The sequence below is a fragment of the Falco rusticolus genome, chromosome 10 (genome assembly GCF_015220075.1).
Source record: "Falco rusticolus isolate bFalRus1 chromosome 10, bFalRus1.pri, whole genome shotgun sequence".
NCBI lineage: Eukaryota > Metazoa > Chordata > Aves > Falconiformes > Falconidae > Falco > Falco rusticolus.
This window is the reverse complement of record NC_051196.1, coordinates 25,479,158-25,496,373: the sequence shown is the minus strand read 5'-3', so window position 1 is coordinate 25,496,373 and position 17,216 is coordinate 25,479,158. Positions and strand designations below refer to the sequence as shown.

General features: G+C 40.5%; 1 protein-coding gene across 1 annotated transcript in view; it reads left to right on the top strand.

Moving 5' to 3' along the window:
• Window positions 1-17,216, top strand: part of CDH4 (cadherin 4) — a 462,285-nt gene that overhangs the window by 27,897 nt on the left and 417,172 nt on the right. The window lies entirely within an intron of this gene.

The following is a 17,216-nucleotide window of genomic DNA, read 5'->3' as shown; positions in this document are numbered from 1 at the left end:
AATTTGTTTTGCAGGTAAAAAAAATAATAATGGATTGAAGTTCTTATTTACTGGTTATCTTGAAGCAAGAGAAACCCTCCGGCCTTGGAAGCAATTTGGGAGCCGCGTTCTGTTGCTCTTATGGGAGTAATTTGAAGCACAAAATTCTTAACAGGCTTTTCAAGGAATGCTCAATTGAGGGCACCTTGGAATCAGCAGCAGACATCTAAAAACCCTACATGAGCCAGGAACATCCAAAGAAGGTATTATTTAATGTTAGGGGGGAAAAAAATTGTCAAGCTTTCATAAAAGAGCTGAGAAAATTGAGGCTGAACTGCCTAAGTCACTCTCAGAACTAGAGCTGTACTTCAGAAAATGGCTTAAATGAGAAGTCAACACTGTGAAGTTAACTCCTTGTTTTATGGCAAAAAAAAAAAAAAAAAAAAGGTAGGTAGAGTTGAGTCTCTGAATCTGCTTGTAGGTTCACTGAAGTTTAGGTAGCAAAATGCTTGCCTGGAAAAACTACTTAGCAAAAAATTCACAATCTCAAACTTAGATAATAGTTTCTGAAAATAGCTGGGCTGCCAGAATGTCAGTGTTTGGAATGAGAAGATTGCTAAGGGGAAATGGCAAGTAATAAGGGGCCTAAAGAGACATGAAAAGCTAGCAGCTTCATTTTAGTTTGAGGGAGAGAAAATTGCTTAGCACTACTTAGAGCATCTCTCATTCAGAGATCTCAAAGCTTGCTGAACCAAACATAATTCTTTGAAGAGAGGTATGGACTAATGATCACTGTAGTCATCATTGACATGCAGCCGCCTGCACTGGAGCAGACTGATGGCTTGGCAGCAGGCAGCGATGCTTCCTCCTGGTTCAGTACGGGAGGTAAAGAGGGAAAATGCAGTAGGGAAGAGGCTGGGGCAACAGAATGCACTGAAATGCCATCAGTTATGTCTGGGTATGACAATTAAAAAAAAAAAAAAAATCAAGGCACGCAGGTGAAGCTGTTTCCCCTCTTCTGACATTGATGTTTGTTATTCTGCCAAATGTTTCCTTTATTAGGAAAAAACTAGAGCAGCCAAGATTCTTAATATTAAAGTACCTTAGTGGAACTGTTAGAATTGCGTTCTGTTCAAAACTTTAATGCCAGTCAGCTGTATTATCTCTTTATAATTTTCTTCTTCAGTGCATATGTAACTGCGTTAGTTGGTCATTTACCAACAGACTTGAAAGACCAATACCGTTTAGCTGAGGAAATAACTAGAATTTTTTATGAGGGAGAAAAATGGACTGAAGTGTTTATTGCTTTCTGATGGTGGTAGTAGTATTTATCCTTTTCCTCCCCTCCCCTACTTTTCCCATAAAGACAGGAACTCCACTTTTATTTATGTTAGTGTGAATAAGAAAAGTGCATCTTCAACAGAGATGTATAAATATGACTGCTTTTATTATGCAGGTAATAATTGCACTTGTAACTCTCTTAAGAGCTGTTATAATGCATGAACAAATCCTGAGAGAGCATTCGTCAGGGTTATTTCAAATACAGACCTTTGCTCCAGAGTTTATAGTCCAAGCTCTGCAGAAAGATCGTGTGTGTGTGTGTGCGCATGCAGGGCCCTTCCCAGCATCCGGCCTGGGCTGGAGGGAGAGGACCTGGAGACAGGGAGCAGCTGTTCCCACTGGCGCTCATCTGAATCCTTTCTCCCAGTCTTGGAAAGTCCTTGCAAGCAAGATGCTGCTTGATCACTGATGATGATGTATTGTCAGGCGCTTAAGCAGCATAGCTGTGTTGATGCTGAGCTCTCTGAACCAGAAGGAGAAGGAGCCTTCCTAATGAACCTCCCGGAGAGCCAAGCCCCAAGCGCTGGGTCTAGCACTGTTTCTTCATCTGATGCCAGACAGCTCTAAATAGGTCTTAAAGCAGCTCCAACAGTTTATGCTGTTTAATAAATCTAATCTGTAAAACAGGTCACGTAAAAAACCTAAAAACTTTTCTTCTAATTACAGTAAGATTTTATTGAATGCACATTATACATATAGATCATAATACTTATTAAAAAAAGACTATTAAGATTTTACAGTTCAAGATTTTACAGGCAATGGGAACAGTGGAAGCCTAATGCTTTCTGAGAATCATATCTGCATTAGCAAGATAAAGGACAATTTAGGAAGATTACAAAAGCAATGATTTAGAGTACAACATAAAAATCTGCTGAGAACTAATTCGCAATGCCAGCTGCTGCTAAGCTTCTTAATCTTTATCTAGTTCAATTAAAATCTGAATGTTTGGGATTTCATTAACAACTGGGGACTTGGAAATTACATGCACTTCTACACTGTATTCAACTGCTTATGCACGTTATTGGAAGTTGCCCGAAATGTCTTCAGGTAGACTTGAGATATAATTAAAACTTAAGTACTTAAAGGATAATGCAGAGGTAAAAGAGGATTATTTTAATTTTTCTGTCAGATTCAATTGACAAAAAAAAAAAAATTCTTGCAGGAGTCGAAATGAGTTGCAAACCAGGAAAAAATTTAATGCAAGTGATATTCATGGATGATTGTGCAATCAGATGTGCAGATCAAACAACTTCATTGGAGGGCGGAGTAAATTGGATATTGTAATCATGCCCTGTACTGGTTGTATTTTTTTGTGACGAAACCACTTCACATCTATCGTTCGCTTCTGTACTGATGTAACCACGCTGCTATCAATTAATTATGCATTTCAAAGAATCTGCAAGTAGGCCTTTCTAAAATTAAACTAAGCAAAGTGATGAACAAGCTTTTAATCACTTAATACTGTGTATAAAAAATAGTTTCTTTCCATTAATTCCTCAAGAATAACTCTTCTAAAAGTTTTTCAGGAGTAGAAAGGGACTTGATTTTTTTCCTCCTCCCTTCTTCATTGTTTTTCTACTGTTTTCTAAGAAAGGTTTGACCATCCTTTGCATACCTGCTGATTTAAAGAAGTGAAATAAAACGTGTCAGTGTTTAGCAGAACAGCCCTATATTTGGAGGCAGTCATTGAAAAGGCTGAATATTTCGTTATTTGATGGTGTACCAAAATACAGACTTTTTCTTTTCAATATAATGGAATAGATGTGACGCTGGCTGTATCTGCAGAGAGCAGGGGTGCTGACAGAAGTGCCACCGGGCAGGGTGTCATGGGCTCGTGGACAGCCCTGTGGGATCTGCTAGTTAAGCTCTGGGTCAAGTTATTAGCTGGTTTAAATTTTCAAGGTTTCAAACTAGAAGGGATTTCTTTAATTATTCTGTTCTAATGAACTTAGATGCCACTACAGGATGTGGAGGTAAGAATATTTTCAGAACGAATGAGGGTATTTAAGGTGGTGATGTTTCTCTTGGCAATGTCAAAAAAGGTGTAGTACTGCAGGATAATTGGTACAAGACTTAGAGACAGCCTGGACGTGTTTAAATGGTGTGTTTTGATCAAGTTAACTTTTAAAATGATATAATGATAAAAAGAAATCGTTCGGTAGTGAAATCTCTTAACTCGTTTGGGGAGGTGGTGTTTTGTCATAGGAAATCAAGGTGCTATTCTTAGCTAAAGAAAACAGTGAGGTTTTGTCTGCCTGGCTACTTGGATCTTTTTTTTTCTTTCTTTTCCTTTTTTTTTTAAAAAGTTGGTTTTGCAGAGCAGGACCAGTGTGTAGGATTACTGCCATATATACTTATATGCCATATAAACGAAGTACTGGTTGTTTTTGTTCCCTTCTCCCTACCTCCATCATGTATTTTAGTGAAAACGTGTGGCTGGGTTTGCTCAGGACAAGTGGGGAATGCAAGAAAGAAGAGTGAATTTTGACTTTAGCTACCCTCTTGGCCAAAATATGCCAATGTGTTCTATTGTCCTATTTCATATTTGTGCCTAGAAACTCTTTCATATGCCAGGAAAAAGGATGCAGATATCCTCTGAAAGTTATTTTTTTAAAGTAAATAAGTATCGCAAAGTTATGTATTTGCCATAATTAGGGGAAACTTATTTACAGAAATATGTTTATGGTGGTTTTCTTTCCCCTGCATGTTTGGATTTTGGTTCAGTGATGCGTTCTGTATTATTTAGTAAGGTAAACTTTAGTTTCAGAATTAAAAATAGGCTTCTTGCATTTAAGGACTGAAGTAAAGGTGTCTAGGTTGCAAGAGTTAAGTACTCTTGAAAAATCAATTATGTCTGTATAGGGCTCTTTACTTATACTGCGAAGGGAATCTCACAAATGATTCCAGAATCATACAGAATTGCTAGGGCTAGAGCTGCGGGAGGTGGGAGAAAATGGGCTGCCCAAGCAGTGATGCCCGAAGGTGTTATCCATGCATACAGGAGATTTTGGTTGTGTAGAGGAAACGCTTGTGGCTGGCTGCACTGCCGAAGTGTTTGTGGTGTCCTTCCATTGCACAGCTCTCATGTGGCAAACTGCAGCAAGCCTGGGCTCTGCCACTTACACAGTCACCTGTCCACCGTTGGCGCAGGGAGGGCTGAGCTAACGGTACGATGAGCGAGTATCGAGTGCCAGTTTGGGGAGAACGGTATCACATTGGGGGAGAGGGAGAAGATGAAAACATCTTAAACCTCTGTTCAGAGAGGTCTGGGGAGCCCTACGGCATCCCTCTACCCAAAGGCGCTGCTGGCTTGACTGTCCCTGCAAGGCAGGAGCGGTGCGGGTACAGAATGTTTTAAATCACACCTGCTGCTCAGCCCTGCTCCCACCTACAGCCGTCAGCAGGAGCGGGGCTGAGTCTCCTTTTTGTCTGGAGTTGATCCTGTGACTGCAATAAATTGAAACCTAGCTACAACCTTCCTCATATGTGGATGGTGAGCCCAGTGAGGTGTATAGTATTTCAGCTTCAGAGATGTTAATTTACCCTGCTATGTGCTGGGATAGGTGTCTTCAAAAGAGCAGAAAATCTGCTCTTTCCTCTGACTGCAGAATACATTGAGTATTTAGAGGTATTTCTTTAACTCTCGGGTTTTATTCTCTGATCTTAAAATGGATCAGCCATTACGTAGGTATCCCAATATGACAATCTGGACATAGGCTTTTACTGCTTGGATTTAGGTCCTTTCGGAAATGTAGGGGGTTGCTATCAAAGATTAAAATAAGCTTTCTTCTTTTTTTCTTGCAAAGAGAAAACTGAAATAAATAAAACGAAGAATATTGATATATCACAAATGGAAACAGTAAATGTGTCGCTAGGGAGATGAGTGGGAGTTGAGAGCAAAGATAACTACAGATATGATAAGTATCTGTACGTTTGGCTTCAGATATGAAAATCTGTGCCACAGATTGATCCTATAGGAGTAATAAATACACATTATCTGTAATTATTCTCAAACTTCATAAACCTTACTTTAATAACATCCTTTGCATCATTTTTTCTGAGATCTTTTATTTTTATGACACTGTCAGGCTTTTTAATTTTAATTCTAAGAAAATTGCTCCAGCTGTTACGGATTTTGTTTTAGCTTCCATTTCTGTCATTCTCTTGAAAGCTGATAAACTGTCCCACTTCTGTTCTCCAGAGGCTGAGAGTTCCCTTTGGAGAGTTCTGGTAGCAGGTTGTAGGGTTTTTGTGTCTGAGCTATGCCTAGATTATTTATTTTTTAATATTTTTTTTTTAAGAAGATCACAGGCAGTGAATTTGCAGCTCCATTTACAAATACAGTTTTGGATGTCATTCCACCTCAGAGTAAGATACTACAGCAGGAACCCATTTTCATTTGGGTATATTCCCTTTGGGAGAGCAGGAGTTGCTAAGAGCAGAGGTGGTTCTCCTCATGGTGATGTGGTGGGAGCAACGGGACTTCCCAAAGAAGTCAGCCTTTCCAGAGCTAATTGAAGAGGCTATCAGACCCAGTGGTCCGTAAGGACGCTCCTGGGACGGCATTAGCGTTGTCTCAGGCTTGATTCTGATCTCACCTGTATGAATATTAAAGAGAAGTAATGTTCCCAAACGAGAGTGGAATTCCACGTCTGAATAAAATGAGGCTGCTTCAAGTAGAAGAGGAAATGCAAAAATTAAAAAAACGTAACTGGGCTTGAGGGAGTAGAAGTACTTTGTGGGAATGTGGGAGGAGTTGTCTTGGAATAAATCTCATGCAAATGTTTGCGTTTAAATTTGACAATGTAAGCAGTGTTTATTCTTTTAATTTACATCCTACAAATATATTTAATTTAAAAATATGATGCGAAACAAGAAAAATATTCTTGCTGCATGTGTTGTGAAGTGTTCTTTTATCAATGGACACAGCAGAGTGGCATATGTGTTAACCAGCACTCCCATGGTTGCACACTGAGCTAGGATCAGCATGGATATTGGAAGTGTTATTGGGTTTCTGCTCCTGTTAGAAGTGTGATTGTATTTCATGATGTCCCGAGGTCTTAAAATCAAGAACCAACAATGAACAGAACTTGAAGTGCAGGTTTTCTGAAGAACAGAAATTAAACATAGCCCAGTATACTCTTGCATACCTGATGATGCATTGACCACATATTATGAGATGGAGATGCAGCTGAATTTTAAATCAGTAAATTGGAGTACACAGTTTTATTTCCTAATAGCAATGAAATATTCAGACTTCTCTCATTTCCATCAGTGTAGCCCTTCCCACCTCCTCTTCCCTAATCGGGTGGGGTATCCAGCTGTGGGCCACATCTGCTCAAGTAAAACTGGCCATGCTGACAGCCGTGTGAGGGACTTTAAAGGGAACCAGAAACATTAATTTTCATGAAAACCTCAAATATTTCACTTGTTCAGAAAAAAAGATTCAGTTTTCACATTAATGTATGTCTCCATACTGCTCTTGAACTTGTTAATTTTTTTTTTTAGGATGAAAAGTGAAGCCAAACCAATAAAAGACATTCTCTGTCCTCTTTTTCTCTTTTATAAAATGAAACTTGAGTGATTCTGAATAACTTCTGAGCAATTTCAGCCCTTGAATGGAATATTTTTTTCCTCATATAGTTTTAATTTCAAATTTTGTATTTGCTAATGACACATTTTTACTATATCTGAAGGTTGCCATCTGCTGGCATAGAAGAGCTTTGGGGTCTGTTATTGTTCATAAATCTGAAAATTCCATAAAGTTCTTATTTTCTCAGTTGATTTTGTGATTGTGTTATGTTTCATAGGATAGGGGCAATAGTAAGGGAAACATTAACAGCTTTTACTTTATCATACCAAGCGCCGTGCAATGTCTGCTTAATTAAAAGCCCATTATAACAAGATACTGATGCTTCCCATGTGAATGAGTTTTCAATTCCTCCAAATTAAAGTGTTTCATATATCTACACTGTAAGAAGAGAAGAACACACATTAAAAGGTTAGGGTGTGTGTTTTCTCTAGGCATGTGAGATGATTCTGACCACCTGGCCTGCTGTGGTTAGGTAGTTCGATAGAGGGGTAGAATTTAATAGCATAAATTCCACATTTATGGGAGACACCTCTCTCCCCTGCAGCAGATTTTTAGTTAACCTTGAAATTCTTTAGGTCTAGACCCTGATTCCTTCTGGGAATCAGCAGGGCGTGAGGATCTCTGAGGAACACTTCTCCTCCCCAGCAGCTTGAGGGGCTGAGGTGACCCCACCAGCTCTCGCAGGCGGGGAGCAGCAATCCTCCACTGGAGGTCAAGTATCGATAGGCACCTGGAGCTGCCATCACCTCGGGAGTTCGGGGCAGCTGTGGGGTTCGGAGGCAGCTGCTCTGGCACTGAGTGCGTGGGTGGTGACCTGCTCTGAGGGAGGCTGGTGGGTGCAGGGAGCCGTGCTTGCTGTGGGACCTGAGGGGCTGCCTGGGGGCCTGGTGGGGGCCGTGGCTCCCAGGCAGGTGGGGACACCTGTGAGGCAGGCAGAGCTCTGGTTCTGCCCCGTTCCTTGGTACCTGTGAACGGTGAGGTGCTTGGCACGCCGCCTCGCCAGTGCTTTAGGTTTTCCTGTGAGGAGGCACTCGGTGCCTGGCATGGGGCTTTGCCTTCCCTGCCAGGGACGTGGTACCTGAACCTCAGCCTCCCCTGCTGCCGGGCTGCTCGGTGTGACCTGTGCGGATTACTACAGCCAGGTAAACTACGAGTTTTGATGTGATTTGCAAAGAGCTGTGCTGTTTTGGTGAAGGCAGTGCCTGCAGCCATGTGGCAGCACCGTGGTTGGTGTGTTCTGGCCTGAAGCAGCATGTGCTGCAGCAGCACCAACACCTGGCAGAAGGTGCTGTAAATGTGAACGTGCTGCTCTTTTATCCACCCTTCTACAGCTTTAGAAATGCCAAAAGTTGCATTGCTCTGAGAAAGTGGTCTGTATCTCAGGCGGTAGGGCTTGGGAAGCATGTGATGGAGGAGCTGTTGCTGTAGTGTGGCTACTCGAAACTTTATTGAATTGGAAAGTAAAACCTGTGTAACTTGCTGAGACGTTAACTAAAGCTGCCCCAGGGCTGCCTTCACAAACGCATGCTATTGTTGATTTCCTATCTGCTATTCTGATTTTATTTGGGAATTTGCTGCATTTGTATAATAGCCATCTCGTCTGAGTTCACCCCTCTTACTATCTGCTGTTTCTCCTTTACATAAGAGGTCTTGTCTGCAGAGAAGGAAAATACTGGTAAAGCAACGCATTGTGCATTTACATAGAAATATGCGTCCTATGTTTCATCTGTATGAACTTCATAAAGTGTACTTATTTATTGTAGATATTCAGCTGTTGGCACTGCACTTTGATTTCCGCGAGATAGTTATCAGTTAAACACTGCGTATGGATTTACTGCTAATTATAAATAGTCATCTTGGCTTTTTAAGACAGGCAGGTTTTCCACCATTTGCTCACATAAGCCTGTTTTATATTTCTTTGGCATGAAAGTATTTTGAACGTAGAAGAGTGGGAGATTTGTCGGGAGGCCATACGGTGTGAACTTACAACCTGAAGCTAAATTGACTGTAAAGATAATTAGATACAAAGAACAAGAACAGAAAATTATCCCATCTTTAGTAGATTGAGGGTGTTTCTGATGTTCACCAGCTTGTGCAAACACTAGATTCATGTAATGGTGCTCCTGACTGAAATCTTCTGTGCGTGAGGGATGTGGCAGTGTGAGCCAAGCCATCAAACCCAGCTGCTTGTTCCTTGTCCCTACTAAAGAGAACATTAGATCAGATTTTATTTTTTTTTTACCTCATTAGATAAATATTGACTTTCTCAATATTTCAAGAAGCCTTTGAGAGGTAAGTGGTGATTCCCACCTTCTAGAAGCATTTCTAGAAAGTAAATACATGTTTACAATGGAAAATGGAGTAGCCTGTTAATGTGGTGATTGATTGACATGAAAATGCAGCTCTGTGATGGATGAGACAAATGCATGTAGCTCACAAAGGCTCTGAGGAAGTGCAGTCTATACCATACTCGTTATTACAGATTTTTCAGTGGGTTTTTCTTATTATAAGCAGTCAATTTACTTCCAATTATAATATGAACTGCGGTAAATCTTGCTGTGGTGGCGACAGTTAATCACAGATCAACAGGCATAAATCACATAAGACAAGCCTTAGCTATTGAGATGGACCATTCATTAAAAAAAAGCAATTGCATCATTCTGGTCTTCTCCATGGTGTGCACAGCTCTCATTGCCCTGAAGATGTTTGCGGTGCTGGCGTTGGCTTGTAGTACACTGCAGTATCATGAGACGTGGAGTGAAACTTCCCTTGCCTATGTGAATTAGAGAAGTAGTTTTAAGTTTCTCAGCTGCTGGCTTGCCCAAAAATTCCTGTCAAAATGCATATCACAAATTATTCAGGCATACACCAGTTCTGTGCATAAGTGTATGAAACAGCAGTGAGATGAGAACGTTAAACCAAGAGAGAGTCTGCCTTTTTTTTTTTTTTTTTTTTTTTTTTTTTTTCCCCCCCCCCCCTCCCAGTGTTAGTATCTCACCCTTGGAGTGGCCTGAGCCCAGCCTCAGCACCTTAGCAAAAACTGCTTGGAAGTCATTTCAAACTTGTGAATCACTGTTGCTCTTGTGATTTCTCCCCTCCGCTAGTTGAGATGATTTTGGAGGCAATCAGTCAGTCCAGTTGTACTCATGTCTGCTAGGTAGTTCTCCTAAGAAGTCAGTGGTGACAAAACACATTTTTTATTTTAAGTGAGATAGAATACATATTTGGCTGGTTTAGGGTAGGGGAAGAGCAGAAGAAGGATAAATTAATCGGCCTCTCAGCTGTTAGATTTTTATTTTTTCTTTTTGCAAGAGTTCCCTTTTTCACTGAAAAAATGCTGCATCTTTTGAGAAAATAAATACTGTGCTTGCTAAAGGCATAGCAGACTGCATTTGGCAATGATGATTTAGTAGGGTAATCATGTCATTGATGGATTCCAATATTTGATAGTAAATAAACTTGTTAACAAATGAAATTAAATGTGGGACTGTAACTTAAATATTTTCCCGCGTGTGTTCACGTGTGAAAAGCGATTGATCAGATGCCCATTGCAATCCATAGGAGTATCTGATTCCGACGGACTTCGGAACAGGATTAGAACTGTTTATAGCCTTTTGGTTGAGTTTACTTACAATAAAGTGTGCTTACAGCTAATTATATGTTTTTCAAGCCCTTCAGATAGCTCACTGATGATTATGCCTATAAACATGACCTTTAATAACAAACAAAAAAAGTGGGGAAGGGGGAGCTGCTTGGTCTCAAATACCCTGCCTCTCCTGCCAGTCCTTGCAAGAGCAGAAGCACTTTTCTCAAAAATACAAATTTTCTTACTGTGCTTTGTCTGCCTCAATAGCTCCTTATCTGTGAACCCATGAAAAATGAGTCTGTGTCATGGATCATCTACTATTTGTGTTTTGATTTGCATTCCGGGATATAGCTTAGATCTGATATAATGGGTTCCTCCTATATTGTGGTATCTATCCCTGGCTACACACTATTACCTTCTCCCAGGCTGTCTGTGTAGGGATCTTACGCTTGCCCTGAGCACCCCCTCTTTGTAGATCTATAAATTATGTGTATGACCCGGGGAGGTTTTTGTGCAATTCTTCTATATGTGGCAGAGATTATAAAGCTTCCTTATCTGTTTGTGGCATTTTGTGAATACATTCATATATTGCTCTGTGGGGCAACTATCAAATAACCTGCTTGCTGGTGCTAGTGTTGTTAAACAAGCCTGGAAACGTCCGTCTGTGGGTTTAACGCTGTAACATGTTTCTCTGTGTGAAGGTCAGTTTGGTGAAAGCATGCAGAAAGCAGCTGTTACATATCTTCACCTGATTGTTTGTGGTTTAAAAAAAAAATAAAATTACTTCCTTTAAAATTAGGAAATTTATTGTATCTTTGTAGCAGGTTATCCAGCCCTGTTCCTTTTACTGGTAAAATAGAAAAGTTGATTAGTTACAGTATTTATTTTACCAGTTGATGAACCTCCCATCCCTAAGTCTGTAAAATACTGCTTGCACTGTAGCATGTACCTACAGAAGGGCATCCCAGGATGTGATTCGATGAAACTATATTTATTCAATATATTGTTTATTATGTGAAAGTGTACCTCATTAGCTGTGGTCCCTTTCCATCTCTGTTGTTATCTGAAGTATATAATAATGAGGAGAACATAATCTCAATCTATCAGTGCAATCAAAGAGATTCTGTTGCAGACTCAGGGAAGATTGTGTCCCATATGGGAACAGCAAATTTAATTACTGACAAAGGAATGAGTACAAAATGTTTCTGCATGCACAGTTCTGGACAATGCGCTGCTTCAGAACCCATGCAACTTGATTTTTGCAACATTAAACTGGGAGAGTTGGTGGATGGTAATCCCCTAAACTGAGGATGAGTGTGTGTGTGTGTTATGGAAAAACTGGTGAAATGCTAATGAATTTGTTCAGTGAAGTTGGCAAAATAGCTAAACATCTAAAGAGCTGATCCCAAGCACTTATATTTATGTGGAGACAGTACAGAGGACAGAAAAACTGTTCATCTCTGAGAGGCCCTGTGCTTCCAGTAAAGCATTTTTTTATATGGAGAGCTTTATTTTAGGTGGCTGCCTTACCCCGAGAACATATCTCAGTGATGGTGCTGTGGCTTTTCCCCTGTAGGAAAGGGGTATAGGTGTGTAAATCAGGAGTCACTGAACAAATACTGCATATATATAAAAAAAAAATCTTATTATACTGCCAGTTAGGAAATGAGGTTGAAACTGATATAGCACCATGTTTTGGAGCCCATGCATCCAGGCTATGTCTGGAAAAAATTGACCAGAAGTTGATTACAAGCTCTAATTTTTCCAGGACTTGGCAAACAGCTGCCTGTTGCCATCTCTCTTGCTATCCAGATGAATCCCTGTGTGCTGGAGGTAACGGATGCTTTCTAATAAAACAATGAAGGGCTGATTTTATCATCCTTAAAGCAAATTACTTTTGAAAAATGCTTTACAAATACCAAGGGTGCTCTTTAGATAGGGATGGCTTCTATTAAAAATTCTTGAATATTTTTCTGCCCTTAAGTGGAAAAGTTTTCTTAACCCAGTGAGGTGTAGAGGAATAGCACATATAGAGAAGGCAGGAGCAGTTTCTGTCTAGAAGAGGAGTGTCATCAGATTGGTTTACTTCAAGTTGTCTGAAAGAGGATGTAGTGAATCAACAGACTTTTTTCTTTTTTGTTCTTCATCAACTAATTTCATTACCTCCCAATTCTCTACCTAAAATGATCTTGGGTAAAGCTGTTGTGCTAAGTCTAGTAGCGCTTTAAGCATTAGTGTCTCAGCCTCTGTGTGGTGGCAAGATGACAGCACTGCGGGACCAGGACTGTACTTTTATGGGAGGGAAGTTGAGGTATTTCCTCATCAGTCTGAACATCCAGACATGTCAAGCTGCTGACTTGTGGCTCAGCCCTGTGATGATGTGGATGCTGGTATTGCTGGTTACGCAAACTGTTTTGTTCCCCAGTACTTCTAGTTATCTATTTATGCTAATATTGGATAACAAGGAAAACACTAGCCTTGGCCCCAGTGTACTACTGTGGGCTTCTTGCTGACTCGTTTATGCCTTCTCATCCCACAGGTTTGTCTGTTGTCATAGTTCCCATTTTCTTTCTGTTTTCAAAAGCAGGACAGGAGGTCTCTATGGAGACAGGCATCAGTTCCACTCCATGCACTAAACTGTAGGGGTTGCTGTAAGAGCAGAGCTGCAAACACGCTTCATCCCCTGTGGAAGCCAAAAACATTGCCACGCTGACATCTCCAATCCCTAGTGTCTCTGGGAATTAACATTTCAAGGTCATAACAGCTTCGCGATAACAACACTGCATGCAATTACCTTCATTGGATCAGTGACATGATCACGGGAGCATCATCTCTGCGAAGTACGACGTCAACTTTCAGGATTTTTTCATTAACTGTAGACAGCAAACCATGCCAGTGCCTTTAGAAGTAGGGTGCAGGAATTTCATCTGAAATGAAAGTTACACATGGGTCCCAGTAAGTCACTGGGACATGGGTAAAACACTTTACAGAGATGGCTTTGCCATGGAGAAGCGAGTTCTCTTAGCCAGTGCACGTACATAGTTACACAAACTCGTACTCAGAGGAGCTGTGTTGCTGAACAGTGTTGTGTAAAAGATGTGACTTATGGCTCTAATACCCTTGAGCAACAAATCACTGGAGACAGGGAGGTATCTGTCTCACCTTCTGCCCTTGTTTGGGGTTGAACGTTGTTGTTGTTGTCAGCTGTGTGATGGATATGATGGGAAATGCAGTCAGGTTTGGCTCAAACAGCTTTTATTCATGTAATGATGCGGTAGGTGTTATGGGTATAATTTTCAGAAGTACACAGGCAACATGGGAACCAAAATCCGTCAACGGTGTAATCATGGAAGTTCAGGTTCCTACATCACTGACTGCTTAAAGTGTTACTCTATCACAGGGTTGGTGTGTACCTAGCTTCGTCTGAAATTGAACCAAGGACCTGGGGAAGCGTGTGTGTATATATATATATATGTATTTCTGCCCGACTACCTTTAACATGTGTTTATATGTAATCACAGGTAGCTGTACAGGAGAAGCCTTTACTTACAAGGCAGGTAGAAAGGGGAAATTGTAACTGAAGCTGCTGTGAGAACAGAAGGGTTGAATTGAGCAGGATGAGTAGAATGTGAAAACTCCACCAGATGAGAAGTAAGTTATCTGATGATGTGTGTTTCATTTTTTTCTCCTGAAGGGGCTGGTGCTGATCCTTGTGTGGTGTTTACTTCAGGGTCCTGAATGGACTGGTAGCCCTGACTGATGTGATGCTGATAAAAGTATCATCTCTGGGTAGTTCACAGCAAATGCTGTGGAACAGCAGTTGAATTTTACAGCAAGTTTCCTGGGCAGCACACATGTAATTAGCTAGGTGTAATTTTAGTAGTACATTGGCTAAGTGGAACCCTAAAGAGTGCTTTAAAAATCAGTGATGTACTATCTTGTTCAGTTATGACCCTGATCTAGAAAAAAATAAAATAATAATTTCTAGGATCTGGTGTCACATGAAGCATCCAAAACTTGCAAATGCAGATCAGCAGTTGCCTGGAAGGTAGCGCCTGAACACTGTCCTTCTGGACCGGTAGTCCTCAGCCTGTCACTGGTACCACAGAGCTGTGTAGCGCAACGTGCCGGATTTAGAGGTAAAACAGTGAGATTGGCTGTCCACTGTTGGTTACGAAATAAAAGTCACATTCTGAAGTCTGATAAATCTGTGTTCTGTTAACCTCCTCGGATGCTGTGAAGTTAAGATTAATTTGGATAAAGTCATCAAGGAGTTTTATGGTGGGCAGAGGGTTGGCATAATGATTCCAAGCCCGTGCATAGTTCACAAGAGGGAGTAGTCCCTGTGGGCTGCTGGCAAGAGATAAAATACTCCTTTTAGTACTGTAATGTCTCTTTTGTGCATTTGCTAGTTGCTTCCCACCAGCTCCTCAGGCACAGATTGTTGGGTTGGTCTCAGCACAGAAGTGTATTGGGTTAATACCAGGTCCCTGGGAGCTCAGCTTCCTGGCTTGTGTTCACAAGCAAAGACAATCAGGAGGATTAAAACCACCTTTACTTTGTAATCTAAGTTAGTCTTCAAGGCTCCTGTTGTAGTCAGTGTGGAGGGGGGGGGGAGTCTCCAGAGGGATTCATTTTGTCTCAGGGTAAGTGTCCGATTTAGGTCATCTTCTGGGACTGTCTCCTGGAAAGGGCTCATTTGAGATGATGTTTGCTATTTGCTTTGTGAGTGGGTTATATCGTATTTCTCTGTGCTTTTAGGATACTGCAGTTCCCTTACCATTAATGAAATGTTACGTGGAGTGTCATGATTGCTTAAGGCGGTGACTTTGTTTGGCCTGGATATGGTATTGAAGGAGTGTCATGAGATTGTACTCCTCACCCTGGGTGGAGAAAATGAACAGAAAAGTCTTCTGACTTACTGACATACTTCCATTTTCTAGTAATTTATAGATATGAGCAAATATAGGAGCTGAAGATAGGAGGAAATAAGAATAGGCACCAAATGAAATAACAAAATTCTGAAAAGGTCAAATTAATATATTTTTACAGCTATCTTTCACAGAATGAACGAGGCATTAAAATTCTGATTATAAGTTCTCGTGAGAATGGATTGTAATGAGAACAGGAACCAGCACATGATAAAGCCACTCTCCTGGTAATAATTTAACTAGAACAGTAACTGGTGCAAATGTAATTCATTAATTCATTTTTATGACAATTTAAAGACTGAAATCTGGTTGTTATCATGTGGCCTTCATATGCCATATCTAGGACATTTTTTTGTACTTACAGAATTGAAGTGTTGAGACTAAGATACGTTGTAAAACAGATGGATGGATGTAAACTTCCTTGGAGTCTACCTTACCACAACTGCCGCCTTTTATAAAGTTCTTGTTTCACTTAGGATCGGGTTGAAAGAATATTAAGAAGTGATTCTGATTTGTGTTTATTTAGGACAGATGGCTAATTTAACTAGTCTGATCTCAGTTTCTTGTTGGACTGCATCCAGCGGTCCTTGATAGTCTAATATCTGAATTCAACATTTCCCCAAACCATCAGATGCAAATAGCAAAAGTAATTAAAAGACTGCTTAGAGCTGTAAATATCCATTAAAAAGTGTGAAATTTTTGCTAATAACATTTGTGGAGCTTTTGTTATTTTGAAGAGTTTTAGTTGCACTGACAGTAAAGACTGACACCAAATATGGTGAGTGGTTTTATTTGTTTATTTGGGTTTTTTCCCCCCCTGCTGCTTTCAAAGTCTCTTAAAATAAAAGACACTGTAACATGCATAATGGTCACAAAACTTCTTGCCCTTTTTTAGCAGGGCAGTGAAGGGAGGGATGATAGAATTTTGGGAGTCAAGGTTGTTCAGGATTTAGGGCTGACGCTCTTGGTGTGTGCTGTTATCCTCTGTGGTTCTCGTTCACCATGCTTAAGCAGGTCTGTAGGGCTTCATGTGCTCAGGCTGCCTGCTCAGGGGCTGCTGATGAATGTGGCTTGTGTGACTGTCACAGAAGACATTTATATGACAAAATTATTGTAATCTGTCAATTTAAGACAGCTAGTTTTGTTGTATGGATTTTTAAGATACTCTAGAATTTGTGTGTGCTGTCTTTGTCAAAAGCAAGGAGTATAGCTTGTTTTAAAAAATACTTGTGATTGGGGGTAACCTAGAAAAATTAAAACCTGTATTTTAGTCTGTAGTCCTTAGACATCATGAGTGAAACCTTGACTCTGCTGCAGTCAGCAACAGAATTTATTGATTGCAGCTGGATTGTTATTTATGCTAAAATAGATGGGTAGAAGATCAGAAATTTTAAAATTCACGTTTTGGGTTGGTTTGGGTGGGTTTTTGTTTTTTTTTTTGGGTACAAAGCACCAAGCACATTTCCTTAGCTGCAGTTTGTACTCTTCCCATTCTGCCTGTCTGCACCGGGTACGCTGCCTCTTGTGGATCAGCTACTAGGTCACTGTAACTGGCTCTTCTGGCATCTTCACCATGGGACATGTAGCATAATCCCAATAAAGATGTCCACACGAACTCCCATCTCAAGAACTGCCGCTGGAGAGTTTCTTTTTTACACCTAGCTCGCTTATGAAATGATCAGTGCTTCCAGTATCTTCATTAATATTATCTATGTTTAGAGATATTAATGACCATCCTCATTGTAATCGTAGCCTTAATAGAAGATTGTTCAGATAGTAGGAAAGA